This window comes from Onychostoma macrolepis, chromosome 03 (genome assembly GCF_012432095.1).
Source record: "Onychostoma macrolepis isolate SWU-2019 chromosome 03, ASM1243209v1, whole genome shotgun sequence".
Taxonomy (NCBI): Eukaryota; Metazoa; Chordata; class Actinopteri; order Cypriniformes; family Cyprinidae; genus Onychostoma; species Onychostoma macrolepis.
In genome coordinates, this window is record NC_081157.1 from 7,989,824 (window position 1) to 8,006,814 (window position 16,991).

The 16,991-nt window shown below is 40.8% G+C and overlaps 1 pseudogene; it reads right to left on the bottom strand.

The window, feature by feature from the left end:
- Positions 1-5,366: 5,366 nt before the first annotated feature.
- Positions 5,367-16,065, bottom strand: LOC131537540 (myosin heavy chain, fast skeletal muscle-like; annotated as a pseudogene).
- Between the last annotated feature and the right edge of the window lie 926 nt (positions 16,066-16,991).

Here is a 16,991-nt window from a genome sequence, read left to right on the forward strand (position 1 = left end):
AAGAACCAAGTCAAGTCACAGTTGATGTCAGAGAGTCAAGTCACAGTTGGTCGTCATCAATCGAGTCACGTCTCAACTGATCTCCCAGAGTCCTTGCCCTGTCTCAGCTGATCATCCAGAGTCACTTCACGTCTCAGCTGATCATCCAGAGTCACTTCACGTCTCAGCTGATCTCCTAAAGTCAAGTCACGTCTCAGCTGATCTCCTAAAGTCACGTCTCCACTGACCGTCCAGAGTCACGTCACATCTCCGCTGACCGTGCAGAGTCACGTCACGTCCGGGCTGACACATCCAGATCATCAAGGTCAGTCGCCCATTATCCCAGTTTGATGTCTAGTGTGAGGGATGTACCGCTGGTGTCTGCACACACGGCTGGTATCCCTAAACCAGCTCACAGTAACCCTCCTGTTCCTGTTCCTATTCCCCTGTCCGAAGCGCTTCCCCTGATGGGAATCGCTTTATGTTGTGTTTGGGCTGCGTACACCACCGCAGAACTGTCTGAGGTGGCGGCAGCTGCCACAGCCTCTCCAGAGGTGGTGGCACATGCTGCAGAACCTCCAGAAACGGCGGGGCTCACCTCAGCCCCTTGTATGGTGGTGGCGCCCAATAATGTACTCTCAACCTGTTGTGTTGCGGTCGAAGAGACCGTTACTAAACTCTCCCTGTGTCCTGAGTTTACCGCTGTAGAACCTCCAGAGGTGGCGGCAACTGCTGCAGAACCTCCAGAGGTGTAAGCGGTATCCGTCTGTGAACTCTCGTTTTGTCCTGTCACGGCTATGGAGGCCGTCAATGAACTCTCGTTCTGTCCTGTCACGGCTATAGAGGCCATCAATGAACTCTTGTCCTGTCCTGTCACGGCTATGGAGGCCGTCAATGAACTCTCGTTCTGTCCTGTCACGGCTATAGAGGCCGTCAATGAACTCTCGTCCTGTCCTGTCACGGCTATGGAGGCCGTCAATGAACTCTCGTTCTGTCCTGTCACAGCTATGGAGGCCGTCTGTGAATTCTCTGCCTGTCCTGTCACAGCCAGAAGGGCTGCCCCTGAACTCTCGTCCTGTCCTGGCATGGCCACGGAGGCCGCTTTTGAACATGTGCCCTGCTCTAAACCAGCTGAGGAGGCCATCTCTGAACTCTCGCCCCGTTCTGAGCCAGCCATGGTGGCTGATTGTGAACTGTCTGTCTTGTCTATCACTGCCAAAGAAATTGTTGATGAACAGTTTGTCTGTCCCCTTCTCACCAATGTTTTTTGTTATGGACTGCCTGCCTGCTCAGTTGCCACCAGGGTCAATATTCATAGACTTCCCATGTTCCCTGCCTCTATCCTTGGGTCTGTGCATGTTTTGTCTCTTGCTTGTGTCTCAGTTGTCCCTAGGTCCCAGTCCCTGCTGTGGGTTCCCGATCCGTTGTGGTGCTCCCCTGATCTGCCGTGGTGGTCTTCTGCTCTGTCTGCTCCGCCGTGGAGGTCTCCGGCCCTGTCTACTCTGCACTGGTGGGCTCCTGCCCTGTCTGCACCGCCGTGGAGGTCTTCTGCCCTGTCTGCTCCGTCCTGGTGGGCTCCAGCTCCGTCTGCTCCACCCTGGTGGGCTCTGGTCTCGTCTGCTCCACCCTGGTGGGCACCAGGTCTGTCGGCTCCTCCCTGGTGGACTCCAGTCCGGCCAGCACCCTGTCTACTGGGCACCCTGTCTACTCCGCACTGGTGGGCTCCTGCCCTGTCTGCACCGCCGTGGAGGTCTTCTGCCCTGTCTGCTCCGTCCTGGTGGGCTCCAGCTCCGTCTGCTCCGCCCTGGTGGGCTCCGGTCTCGTCTGCTCCACCCTGGTGGGCACCAGGTCTGTCGGCTCCTCCCTGGTGGACTCCAGTCCGGCCAGCTCCGCCCAGGTTTCCTGCTCTGCCGCCTCTACCTCGGTCCCAGACCACTCCGCTTCCACATAGAGGTCCATGTGGCCCTCCATCCCTCCCCCTGTTCCGCCTGTGCTCCACCTCCCTCCTGGATTATAGACTGTTTGGAGCATCTGGAAGCCGCTCTTTGGGGGGGGGGGGGCTATGTCACGAATTCTGTCCATGCACTTCCGTTCACTCACCACCAGAGGTCACCCGCTCATCATATGGACTCTTGCACTGCACTACACTACTGTTGCACTTCACCATCTAACTACATTTCCCATCATCCATCGCACAGATCACACAGCTGTCAGATTACACATTGCACTGATTACACAGCTGAAACCCATTAGACACTCTTTATAAGCCTTGGACTTTCTCTGCCTCACTGCCGAGTATTGTATGCATTATCGCTGCCCTACAGAGCCCTGTTAGTTTCCCTAGTCTTGCCTGTTTTGGATTGTGTTTTCCCCTGTCTGGACTCTTGCTCACGTTTTGGATTACCTCTCTTGTCTAGACCCTTTTGATACTGTTCGCTGTCGTATGACCCACGCCTGTTTTTGATAACTGTGCATTACCTATTATATACAGTATTGTTCAAAATAATAGCAGTACAATGTGACTAACCAGAATAATCAAGGTTTTTAGTATATTTTTTATTGCTACGTGGCAAACAAGTTACCAGTAGGTGCAGTAGATTCTCAGAAAACAAACAAGACCCAGCATTCATGATATGGACCCTCTTAAGGCTGTGCAATTGGGCAATTAGTTGAATTAGTTGAATGGGGTGTGTTCAAAAAAATAGCAGTGCGGTCATCAATTTTGTGAAGAAACAGGTGTGAATCAGGTGGCCCCTATTTAAGGATGAAGCCAGCACTTGCTAAACATGCATTTGAAAGCCTGAGGAAAATGGGTCGTTCAAGACATTGTTCAGAAGAACAGCGTACTTTGATTAAAAAGTTGATTGGAGAGGGGAAAACCTATAAAGAGGTGCAAAAACTTATAGGCTGTTCAGCTAAAATGATCTCCAATGCCTTAAAACGGAGAGCAAAACCAGAGAAACGTGGAAGAAAACGGTAGACAACCATCAAAATGGATCGAAGAATAACCAGAATGGCAAAGGCTCAGCCAATGATAACCTACAGGATGATCAAAGACAGTCTGGAGTTACCTGTAAGTACTGTGACAGTTAGAAGACGTCTGTGTGAAGCTAATCTATTTTCAAGAATCCCCATAAAGTCCCTCTGTTAAAAAGGCATGTGCAGAAGAGGTTACAATTTGCCAAAGAACACATCAGCTGGCCTAAAGAGAAATGGAGGAACATTTTGTGGACTGATGAGAGTAAAATTGTTCTTTTGGGTCCAAGGGCCACAGGCAGTTTGTGAGACGACCCCAAACTCTGAATTCAAGCCACAGTACACAGTGAAGACAGTGAAGCATGGTGGTGCAAGCATCATGATATGGGCATGTTTCTCCTACTATGGTGTTGGGCCTATTTATCGCATACCAGGGATCATGGATCAGTTTGCATATGTTAAAATACTTGAAGAGGTCATGTTGCCCAATGCTGAAGAGGACATGCCCTTGAAATGGTTGTTTCAACAAGACAATGACCCCAAACACACTAGTAAACGAGCAAAGTCTTGGTTCCAAACCAACAAAATTAATGTTATGGAGTGGCCAGCCCAATCTCCGGACCTTAATCCAATCGAGAACTTGTGGGTGATATCAAAATGCTGTTTCTGAAGCAAAACCAAGAAATGTGAATGAATTGTGGAATGTTGTTAAAGAATCATGGAGTGGAATAACAGCTGAGAGGTGCCACAAGTTGGTTGACTCCATGCCACACAGATGTGAAGCAGTTTTAAAAAACTGTGGTCATACAACTAAATATTAGTTTAGTGATTCACAGGATTGCTAAATCCTAGAAACAAAAACGTTTGTACAAAATAGTTTCGAGTTTGTACAGTCAAAGGCAGACACTGCTATTTTTAAAAATATACTAAAAACCTTGATTATTCTGGTTAGTCACATTGTACTGCTATTATTTTGAACAATACTGTACTTGTCTGCCATTGATCGACCCTGCCTGTTATTACCACGTCTCTTGTCAATAAAGCTTGCTTATGGATCCGGACGTCTCACGTCTCGTCAGCCCCGTAACAATAACTTCAACATATATTTGTGACTAACATGTTGGATGGGTGAGTAAGGTGGAGGGGGTGAAAAAAAAAAATTTCTAAAATGGAGAGTGCTATTTTAGGTTGACAGGTAAAAATATATTTTTTAAAAAGTATAAATAAAGAAACATGGGTTTATGTTAATCCCTGTAACTGTTGCACTATGAATTGCTGTGTTATATATTGATTGTCATTGTAAATGCTAATAAAAGTGTCTTAAATGATCACACAACTCCTTGATGTCTTATGCTTCTAGTTATTTCAGTTTTTCAAGTGATAAAGTAGCTATATGAGCTAAGTCTTAAAATTTTATTAAAATAAAACAAAAATGAAATCCCAAAAATGATCCCATGATGGGAACCCCTAAAGAGTTCTATATAGAACCTTTTTTCCTGACTACAAAGAACCCTAAAGGGTTCTATATAGAACATTTTAGGGGTTCCAAATATGTAGCACCTGATAGAACCTTTTAAGGCTCTATATTGAACCTTTTCTTCTAAAAGTGTAATTAAAATGTGCAGCAAGATAGTGGGGACCAAATTTATGAACATATTGACAAGGAGATATAAACTCCCTTTGTGCAAATCAAATAGATTTAAGAATTAGGTCACACTTTATATTAGGTGGCCTTAACTACTATGTACTTACATCAAACAATAAGTACCGTGTTCATACTGTATTGCAAAACACTATTGCTGCTATTGAGGTGGGATACGGGTAAGGTTAGGGACAGGTTTGGTGGTCTGAGTAGGTTTAAGGGTGGGTTAAGGTGTAAGGGATGGGTCAACAGTGTAATTATAAATGTAATTACAGAAATTAATTACAGATGTAATTACATATAGGTATTTTTAAAAATATAAGTACAATGTAAAAACATGTATGTACACAATAAGTGCATTGTATCAAATGATTAATTCAAATGTAAGTACATAGTAGTTAAGGCCACCTAATATAAAGTGGGACCAATAATTATTTTATGCCTGCTGAATAATGTTTTTAAATGACTTCTTATAAATGTGTGTTATTTAGTGTGTGTTGTGTTGCTGTTTATGTATGTATACTGTTGTGTACATAAAGAATTGCCTTTAAGGATGATAAAGTTAAGTAAGTTTAATTTACTTTTAATAAACTTGTTTTGCTTGCATGAGTGGAGGAAACCTTAATGAACAAACTTTTTTACATTATTGACAGCTATTATGTGTATTAGAATGTTAGAATATTTCAGTATTTAAGTGTAATAAAAAAAAAATCAATTCATTAATTTATTTGAGAATAAAATTGCTCTGAAGATCACTCCGAAACAAATGTCTAGTTAGCACAGATTTATTTCAAAATGAATATTACATGTAAATCTACTGAACAATCATATTATATGACTTCAGTAGAGGCTCCCATCAGGTTTGAGGTTTTCACTCTTCTTTGACCTGAGACAAAAAAAAAATGACATACAGAAGTCATGTAAATACTTGATATATACAATACATTTTCAAGCATAAGCTGAATGCTGTATGTTTCTTCTCAGTAAATGCAAGTAAGCATTTACTTTACTGAGTAAAGATTCGCAACTGACCTTTCCAGCATCACGGCTCTTGACTCTGAGCTTGTTGACTTGAGACTCGGCAATGTCAGCACGCTCCTCAGCCTCCTCCAGCTCATGCTGCGCCTTCCTCAACTTGGACAGATGAGTGTTGCCTTGCTCCTCCTAAAGAGTAACATTTTTAGTGTGTTTGTTAACTAAGCTGTGGAACATCAGTTATACTGTTCCAGTACATAAATTACTAATTAATTAATAATCAATGTGTCAAAATGTTCAGATTTATTTAACATACCGCCTCCTCAGCCTGCCTCTTGTAGGTTTTGACCTTCAACTGCAGCTTATCAACCAGATCCTGAAGTCTGTTGATGTTCTTCTTATCCTCCTCAGTCTACAAACAATAAAAAAAAAATCATAGATTTGTATGGATAAACCTATGGATATGGTAGGGTATGATCATACCTGATAAGACAGCTCTTTCACTCTCCTCTCATATTTGCGGACACCCTTAACAGCATCAACTCCACGTCTCTGTTCTGCTTCAACTTCAGCCTCAAGCTCACGAACCTTTGATAGCACATAATAAATAAGTGAACTAAGGTTCCAAGATGGTGCTTTAATTTTAGGAATACATGTAAGCAACATCTTCAAGAGATTTTATCCTAAAATTATATTTTATATGAAAATAAAAATCCTTTAAAAAAGATTTACCCTGCTCTCCAACTTCTGGAGTTGTTTCTTTCCTCCCTTCATGGCCAGATTCTCAGCCTCATCCAGACGGTGCTGCAGGTCCTTCACTGTGACCTCCAGATTCTTCTTCATCCTCTCAAGGTGAGCACTGGTGTCCTGCTCCTTCTTGAGCTCTTCTGCCATCATTGCAGCCTTTTGCATTAATATAGATATATATTAGATTGACATTTTTAAGTACACAAGTGTTTTGTGAAACATTTGGCAGCTACTGTTTCTCACATCAGTGATGGCTTTCTTGGCCTTCTCCTCTGCGTTTCTGGCTTCCTGCACAGTGTCGTCAACTTCACCCTGGATCTGAACAAGGTCAGACTCAAGCTTCTTCTTGGTATTCAGGAGACTTGTGTTCTGCAATATGGAAAGCATCAGTATAAACATTTTAAACAATGCTATCAATTTCCTTAACTTCACTGTGAAAACAACATGCCCTAACCTGAGAGTGAAGCAGCCCAACACGCTCACTGATGTCCACCAGCTCTTGTTCAGCCACTTTGCGGCCTCTCTCTGTCTGCTCCAGAGCAGCTCTCAGCTCCTCAATCTCAGCTTGCATCAGAGTGTTTCTGCGCTCCACCATTGCCACCTGCTCCTTCATGTCTTCCTGTCCTATCAGAGCATCATCAAGGTGCAGCTGGGCATCCTGAACATAACAGTAGCATTACAGTAAGCTTTTGATGTGCTTTCTGTCGGCCTTTCACTTGACATAGCTTTGATTATACAAACGTATTTATGCACCCCAAAGCCAAAGAGAAGCCATATACCTTGAGTTGTCCCTGAACATTCCTGAGCTGTTTCTGGGCCTCAGAAGCTTGGCGATTGGCATGGCTCAGCTGAATCTCCATCTCATTAAGGTCTCCCTCCATCTTCTTCTTAATTCTCAGGGCATCATTCCTGCTCCTGACCTCAGAGTCCAGAGTGCTCTGCATGGAATCAATGACTCTCTGGCTGTTCCGCTTGATCTGCTCCATTTCCTCATCCTTCTCTGCAAGCTTCCTGTCAATCTCACCCTTGACCTGGTTTAGCTCAAGCTGGACACGGAGAATCCTGGACTCCTCATGCTCCAGGGTGCCCTTTGAAAAATAAAAATATATATATTTACAATTCAGATTGAAAATATGCATTAACAACACAATATAATGCTTCTAGCAAGAATTACATATCAATCTCAGGATACTCACTTCAGCTTCCTCCAGGGCAGTCTGAATCTCAGACTTCTCAGTCTCCACTGTCTTCTTGGCCTTTTCCAGCTCATGGATGCTCTTACCAGTATCACCTAACTGCTCTGTCAGATCTGAAATCTCCTCTACAAGTTAGAAAGAAAATGTTAATCAACAAATATACTGCGGATCACTACAGATTTAACACTGTAAAACAAATTTAAATAATCAGCTTAGTAATATCATTCTTACGCTGCAAATTCTTGTTTTCTCTCTTGAGGGTCTCCAGCTGATCCAGAGTCTCCTCATAAGAGTTCTTCATCTTAAACAGCTCAGTGCTGAGTGAGCGAGCCTCTTTCTGGGAACCTTCCAGCTCTGCCTGACCTTCCTCATATTTCTGCTTCCATTCTGCCAGGACCTTTGGTGAAGATATTTCAAGGTCAAGTTTATTTAGAACATCTTCAACAAAGCCCATTTTAGCAATGATTTAGGGAGAGAATATCATATAATGATTAATTTTTTTTACCTTGTCAAAGTTCCTTTGCTTCTTGTCAAGGTTGCCAGCCAAAGCATTGGCTCTCTCCACATCAGTCATGAGGTCCTCCACCTCACCCTGGAGTCTCTGTTTGGTCTTCTCCAGAGATGCACATTTGGAATTTACAGCCTCAATTTGTTCCTCTGCCTCCTGCAGGCGCTGAGCCAGCTTCTTCCTACAATGAATTTGTAAACATCAGTTTTAACATGAAAGCCTTTTTCCATATGAACACATAGTAATCAGCTTTTGTGATGTTCATACTTGGCCTCTTCAAGCTCCTCAGTGCGCTGGACGGCATCAGTTTCATATTTGGTTCTCCACTGAGCAACTTCACTGTTGGCCTTTGACATTCCCCGCTGCAGCTCAGCCTTTGCCTCCTGCTCTTCCTCAAACTGCTCACGAAGCAGGTCGCAGTCATGACGGGCTGATTGCACAGCATGAGCCAGTGCATTCTTAGCCTAGGAGAGAAAGTCACATAATATTAGCTTTATTGCTTAGTAGCATAGTCAAAATTGTGTGTTTGTTTTGACTATGCTACATTACCTTAACCTCCTCTTCAATCAGCCTCTTAAGCTCTTCAGTTTGCTGAGTGAAAGCTTGTTTGCCTCTGGTGAGCTGAGAAACCAAAGCCTCCTTCTCCTCCAGCTGACGGCCAAACTCACCTGTGTAAATTTAAACTCACCGTGTCAGATTGTGTTAATGTCTCCAGCAGTTAATATCAAAACAAACTATATAAAAGAAAATTTAAATGTATGTTTTCTCTAATAAGACTCAATTACTATTTAAGTACTACTAATTTCTTCGTGATTGTTTTTGGTTACCATTTTCAGTTTGAAGTCTTGCTCTTTGAGCACTGAGGTCATTTATTTGGCGAAGGTTCTCATCATTCTTAGACTTTATTTCACTAAGTTGGTCCTCGAGTGTGCGGGACATTTTCTCAAGATTGCCCTAAAAAATACAAGATCATTAGACGTTTGAAAAACTTCAAGACATGTTCTATATTCTTTTAGGCATAAAATTCCCAACCTTCGCTTTGGCAACAGTCTCCATGTTGCTGGAGAGATCATCAATCTCCATTTTGTATTCACTCTTCTCTTTCTCAAGCTTCTGCTTGACACGCTGGAGGTTGTCGATTTGCTCTCCCAGCTCGGCCACAGTGTCTGCCTGCTTCTTACGGAGGGCAGCAGCCGTAGCTTCATGCTGGAGGGTGGACTCTTCAAGATCACGACGCAGCTTCTGGAATTCAGCTTCACGCTTTTTATTCATCTCAATCTGAGCAGCAGTGGCTCCCCCAGCCTCCTCAAGCCTCTCACTGATCTCCTCAAGTTCCCTGGAGAGATCAGCTCTCTGCTTCTCAACCTTGGCACGAGCAGCACGCTCAGCCTCAATCTCTTCCTCCAGTTCCTCAATGCGAGCCTACAGTGGCAAGTAGTTAATCAGAATTTTTAGTGATCTGGATTTGATCAAAATCTCTCAATCTCTCAATTTCATACCTGAAGCTCCTTGATCTTCTTCTGGAGTTGAGCACCCAGAGTTTGTTCATCTTCAATCTTGCTGAGCAGCTGGCTTGTTTCAAAGTCTTTCCTGTGGGTGTTCAATAATGAGGAGTTTTTTAAACAATAACAAATTTAAAAAGTTTTCATTAAAAGATTATGTTTTAATTACTTTTTAATTTTCTCCTCAGATTGCTGTTTGTCATTTTCCAGGTCCATGATGGACTCTTGGGCTAATTTCAGGTCTCCTTCAAGCTTTCTCTTTGCTCTCTCCAGGTCCATGCGGAGCTTCTTCTCTTGTTCAAGGGAGCCCTCAAGCTATTGGACAGCGACATAGAAAGTATTTTCAGGGTAAAAAAGACAGTTCATTTAATTAATTAATGATATGTTTAGTTAGTAACTCACATCATCAACTTGCTGCTCAAGTTTTGTCTTGGATTTGGTCAGGGTGTTGACTTTGTCCTCCTCTGCCTGGAGATCATCCAAGGTCTGCTGATGTGCCTCTTGGAGGGCTTTCTTCTCCTTTGTAAGCTTGGCAAGGCTTTCATCCTGAGCTGCCATTTCCTCGGTCAAGTTCTTGACCTGTGTGATTTTTTTTGTTTGTTCCAAATGAGCTTTTTTTTTTTTTTTTACAATACATATTCTACATCATCATATAAAACAGATATTAATCTAATCTTAAACCAACATAATCTCCAACCTTATTCTCAGTGGCATGTTTCTCCTTTTCCACTTTAGCCAAGGTGAGCTCCAGGTCATCGATGTCTTTCTTCAGCTCAGAGCACTCATCCTCCAGTTTCCTCTTCTTGGCTGTCAGTTCAGCATTGATCTCTTCCTCATCCTCCAGTCTTTCAGTTGTCTCTTTGAGTTTAGCTTCAAGCTGGATTTTGCTCTTGATCAGACCCTCACACCTCTCCTCAGCATCTGAGAGATTCTCAGATTCCTGTTTGGAAAATATATCACTATCACTGGAAACCATACTGTTCATTTTAATGGAGCCAAAATTCAGTTAATTCAATTAAGTAAACTCACAGATGCTGCTTGCAGCTGCAGATCATTTTTCTCTTGCAGCAGTGCCACCATCTTCTCTTCAAGCTCCTTCTTTTTTGCTTCAGCCTTGGCAAGATTTTCTTTGCATTTTGTATAGTCCTCTTTCATGCCTGCCAACTCCTTCTCAGTCTCAGCACTCTTCAGCAGAGGCTTAATCTTGTAGTAAACCTTCATCCATGGCCAGTGTTTGACATTCATGAATGAGCGAATGTTGTATTGGATGGTGTAAATGGACTCCCTAAGAATAATTCATTATTAAATGCCATAATTATCATTATTTACCATTCACACGGGTATTATTGATATTATCTTTATTCATGACATTCCTCACCTCCTCTCCATCATCGTCACAAACTCCCTCCTCATCAAGTAACCACGGCAAACAGCCTGAGTCATTGTAACCAGAGCGGCCAGTTTCTCATCACGCATCTCCTCAAGAGTACCCAGAAGACCAGCTTTGAAGAACACCTGAATTCACAACAAATCAAAAGATATTGATTTAAACAGAATGAGCATAAACAATAGATCATGATTATTGAATGTTTTAAATGCTGTAGAGCAAAATATGAACCTTTGTGTGTCCAAATCTATACTGGTCGTGATCAACGTCAATGGATCCCAGGAGTTTCTCAGAAGCCTTCTTGTTGTCAATAAACTGTCCCTCTGGGATTACACCGGCATTCAGCACCTTGTATCTGTTGAAGATCAATCAAAATGCTTCATATCCTCCAATTAAAAGCCTCATGCAGAAAATGGTGTTTTCATGTGGTCCCGTTTACCTCTGCTTGAAGTCACCATAGAGGATTCTGCTGGGGAAGCCCTTTCTGCAGATTCTGATGCCCTCCAGCACACCGTTACACCTCAGCTGGTGGATAACCAGGAAGTTCTCCATGAGACCTATAAAGAACAGTTTACATTATGAGCTTGGTAAATTGACATCATCATTATTATATATATATTACCTTTGTTAATGTCAAAATATCTGTAAGCCCTTTATAACTTTACCTGGAGTCTTGGACTCGTTGGGAATCAGGCAACGCACAAAGTGAGGGTGAGTGCTCCTCAAGTTGGTCATGAGCTTGCCCAAGTTCTCCTGTTTAATCATGAATTGTTACAGCTTTCTTAGTCACATTCTCTCAGTTGTTTATATATATATATATTTCTCTGACTAAGAGTCAAGCAAGCTGAGACACAGTCACACAGTGCAACATTATTCACATTTGGTCTCAAACAAAGACATACTCTAAACTGAGAAGATACAGTCTGCATGGAACCACCCTTCTTCTTGCCTCCCTTCTTGCTGGTATCTAAGTAAATTAAAAGACAAAGGAAGACACAATGTAATAACCAGACGAAAGTGCAACATTAAATCAATGTTTGGTTAATTAAATTAACACAATTCAGTTTTTTCATTACCCTCAACAACTGGTGGGTAGATAGCAGCCAGCAGTTTGACAGAAGACTTCTGGTAAAGCTGCAGAACAGACTCATTCAGTGGATCCTTGTTCTTGTCCAACCAGCCAGTAACGTTGTAGTCCACAGTTCCAGCGTAGTGCACCAGGGAGAAGTGGGCCTCAGGTTTGCCTTTGGCAGGCTTTGGTTTCTGGAAAGCATTGCACTTGCCAAGATGCTGATCATACAGCTTGTTCTTGAAGGAAGTGTCTGAAGCCTTGGGGAACATGCACTCCTCTTCAAGGATGGAGAAGATACCCATGGGCTGTTTATAAAATATTTATTATTAAAACTGCATACTTTTGAAAATGGAAAATGGAAATTGAGTTCATAAACCAGTAAAAACCTTCTCAATGAGCTCAATGCAAGCAGCCAAGTCCATGCCGAAGTCAATGAACTCCCAAACAATGCCCTCCTTCTTGTACTCCTCTTGTTCCAGCACAAACATGGTGTGGTTGAAAAACTGTTGCAGTTTCTCGTTAGTGAAGTTGATGCACAGCTGCTCCATGCTGTTGTACTGGAGAAAGGAACAGGACCATTTACTGACTGCTGAATGTAACTCAATTTGCCATAAAGAGAGATAAACATAAAAGATTCTTACATCAAAGATCTCAAAGCCAGCAATATCCAGCACACCAATGTAGAAATTTCTTTGTTGTTTTGTGTCCAACATCTGGTTGATACGAACGACCATCCACAAGAACATCCTCTCATAGATAGATTTGCACAAGGCGCTAACAGAGTTGTACACCTGTAAGTGGAATAGAGGGGATATTTTATTAAAAACTTTTTGATTTTGCAATAAGTCAGATTCAGTCATGATTTTCAGGCTGAACACAAGGACATGCTGGAAATATGTTACATACCTGTGGCACAGTCTGACCTTTGGTCACAAACTCATTTCCGACCTTGACTCTGGGAAGCACAAAGCCTTCAGCATATCAGCAGAGTTCAAACCCAGAAGGTAGGCAATTTTGTCAGCCACTGCAATTTGAAAGGGTACAAAACATCCATACATTTCTTGCCTTGAAAACATTTTGTTTATCCTTCATGAAAATAGAAAGAATCAGTGTTTTTGATTCTCTCAATCAAAGCACTGCATGTGATCACACACATTAGTACTACTTAGTCTCACCCTCTGTGCCATCAGGCTCAGCCTGCTCCTCACGCTGCTTCTGCTTGAACTTCATGTTACCATGATGAAGCACAGCTCCAGTGAACTTGTAGATGCACATCTTCTCTTCACCAGTGAAGCCCAGAATGTCAATAGCAGTCTGGAAATTACAGAGAAGAATGAGCTCTATGATCAGCCATATTTATATTGAATTTGTTATTTTAAAAAACAGCATTGACTCACATCAGTAGCAACCAGCTCCTCTTTATCATCAATGCTTGCCACTGTGATCTGACCCATACTGCACATGGGGAAGTCATATGGGTTGGTGGTGATGAGCGTCATTTCTGTAAAATACACATAAGAGCATTTATGAAAGAGTATTATCTGGGATTGTCTGAGTATTTACAATATTATCTGGCATCAAAACATAGAATCAAATATGTGCACCTACCAATCAGCTCAGGCTTATGGTTGGTCATCATCTGGTAAAAGATGTGGTAGCCTCTCTCGTCTGAAAGCTGGAATGTGACTCTAGACTTCTCCAGCAGATCTGTTGAGAGAATATACTTGAGTCACAATGATCTGAAGAGTGACAGGAAAAGACATATGTAGTATGCATAAATTAAATTAAATCATGTCCACCTACATGTCTCAATGTCAGCACTGGCCAGTTTTCCTGTTGTGCCAAAGTGAATTCTGATGAATTTACCCTGTTTTAAACAAAATAAGATGACACATGAATAATAGTAATGATAATAGTTTTATAGAAATCTTTGTATAGAAAAATCCAACACAACTAATGAAATGTACTGTAAATAAAAAGTGGTGAACTTACAAAACGAGAGGAGTTGTCATTTCTCACAGTTTTGGCATTACCATAAGCCTCAAGCAGAGGGTTGGCAGCAATGATCTGATCCTCAAGAGAGCCCTGCATTGGTTGAAGGGTGTATTGTTATTATTATTATTATTATTATTATTATTATTAGTATACATATATTTTTACATAGTCTCATACCTTAATTTTGCTGGCAGTCTGCTCTTTCTTCTTGTCAGTATGAACTGCAACTGTGGCAAAGTACTGGATGACACGTTTGGTGTTCACAGTCTTTCCAGCACCGGATTCTCCACTGGTTTATTAAAGATGAGAAGACAAACATTGATCAAATATATACACTTTTCAGAAGACAGAAGTGTACAGTACATTTATATTCTATTTTGGATATATCTCCATATATTTATATTTGCCATATCTCTACTTTATACTTACATCTGTTGCCATAGTCAATTAAATTAAAATACTTACGTAATCAGGACAGACTGGTTTTCTCTATCTGTTGATTACAATGTGTACAAGTTCTGGTAGATCTTTCTTTTATGTACAGGAACATTTAATTAAATCTATAGAATTAACTTCCGTAAGGTCTTACCAGTCTGCATGAACTGATAGGCGTTGTCAGAGACAGAGAAGATGTGGGGTGGGGCCTCCATACGCTTTTTGCCTCTGTAGGCAGCCACCACTTCTGCATCATACACTGGGAGCCACTTGTAGGGGTTCACAGTAGCGCAGAACAGCCCAGAGTAGGTCTGAAATGAGCAGAGAAGTGGTCAGATTGCAAAAATACAGACAAAATTAACTTAAACACTGTTTCACTTTGCTTCAGAACGTACGTAGATCATCCATGCAGCATAACGCTCTTTGAGGTTATACAGCACAGAGGCTTCATTGAGATGGGTCATCATGGCCATGTCCTCAATCTTGTCATACTTGGGAGGATTCATTGGATGGACGTCATCCTCCTTAGCAACTCTCTCCTATAAATTTGATCCATTAAATATAGCAGAAAATAAATTAAATATGTAATAAATTGATGTACTGGGTATCTGGTCTAAATGTTGAAAAATTCACCTCCTTAGTGTCATTCACAATAACAGTGACTTTGCCACCGTCTTTGCTCTTGATTGTTGCCTTGAGGTACAGCTCTTTAACATCAGCCACATAGCAGGCAGTCTTAGCATCAAATGGCTTGCTCTGAGCCTCGATTCTCTCCTTCTCAGGCTTACGGAGGTAAATGGCAGCCTTGCCATAGAGGGCCATCTCCGCGTCTGTACTCATGGTGGCGGTTTACTAAAATTTAGAGAAAAAACAATGACTATTGGTGATCAAGTACACACATAAAGAATTCACAGAGGGTCTCGTGTAGGTCAGGTCTTTATAGATTTATAGAGTATTAAAAAGTGAAGAAGCCTATTAAAATAATTAAAAAAGTGAATACACTAGTCCTTAATTGATGGTGTGCCTGATTAGATCTGCTGCACAAGATGTAATTTGCTGATACAATTTAATACATAAACAAACTGCATAAACACAAATGAAACATAATTGTTTGTATCTCTTTTATTTATGTGTACCAATGTGTACATGCACTATGTGTAAAATGTGTCCCTAGTCCCACTTAAAATCTGCCCTTGGACATGTGTGAAACCTTTTAATCTCATTTATCAAAAATAACACATCTACAATAAGCAGTCTACATGGATTTGACAAAAGACCTGCTTATCAACCAAATTTGTAATGCAGTAGCACAATGTATTGCTACCACCTACCTTCCTGCTCCTTGATACCAGATGAAATTTTCACAGCACTGCCAAGAAATTCAGTTAAACAAACTATATTTAGACATGTTTAGATGTAAATGTCAATGTAATATCAATGTTTATTTTCCTTTAAAATAATATCTTATTAAAGACTTCATCTTCTGTCATATCAACTGGTTTAGCTCACTCACATAAGTAACAACATCAAATGCAAAGTACTTCAGCCTCTTACCACAAGTTGGAACTCTTCTAATTTCCTCTGAGACCGGTCATGCTCTCGTCCACACTTATATTGAGGGCAGTTTGCACACTAAGCAGAGGCTATATCTGGACAAGCTTTGGAGTTTTATTTTATGCAATAGATTACATCTATTCTCAGTCATCAACATATATAACAGCCTTTTACACAGTTATCACAGACATTTGACAACACATTACTTCAAAAAGATGTTCACATTTGGATTAAATTACATCATAGATTTAAATATCATAGTTATCTTTCATAGGAATTATCATATAATAGTTTTATATTTACATATTTTTATTTATCTGTTTACATATTTACATTTATACTCTTTCATTTTAAATGGACTTACAAGATAAATAATTTCCTTTCTGCATAGGCATAGGACTGTGATTGATTTTAATGATCTTCTTTGGGAAATCATTTAATTATCTATTAGGGAATTATTTTGTTGCAGTTTAAATTGGAATAATATCAAAACATATAAATGACACATTTGAGAACTCATTTTATGTAACTCAAGAACACCTAATATAACACATGTACAAGCCTGTATAAGTAACGACTGACCAATGGTTTCCCAATCTCTCTCATTAAAAAAAAAAAAAAAAAAAAAAACGTGTCTATTAATACCTAATGCAAACTGATCCTTTATATGACTGGGATGGGTAAACTATATTACTTGACTAGTCCAGGGGAATTCATTCATTTGCTTTGTCTTGAACACTGCAGTGTTTCTATTTTATTGCTGTTTACTGCAGTGTTTCTATATTTTAATGTAAAGCATCTTTAAGCTTCATTAGGAGACAGTTGTCATTTTATCTACAAAGTAGTCTTTTTTTTTTTTTAATTGAAGTTAATATTAAAAACTATTATTATTATTATTATTATTGTTGTTGTTGTTGCAATTAGTCATCCCAACATTTATACATGTCTTTCAGTAAAACATTATGTCCTTCCTCAAATTCCGGGGGGGTAAATTGGTTAAATTGAAAAGATTCACTCTTCTTT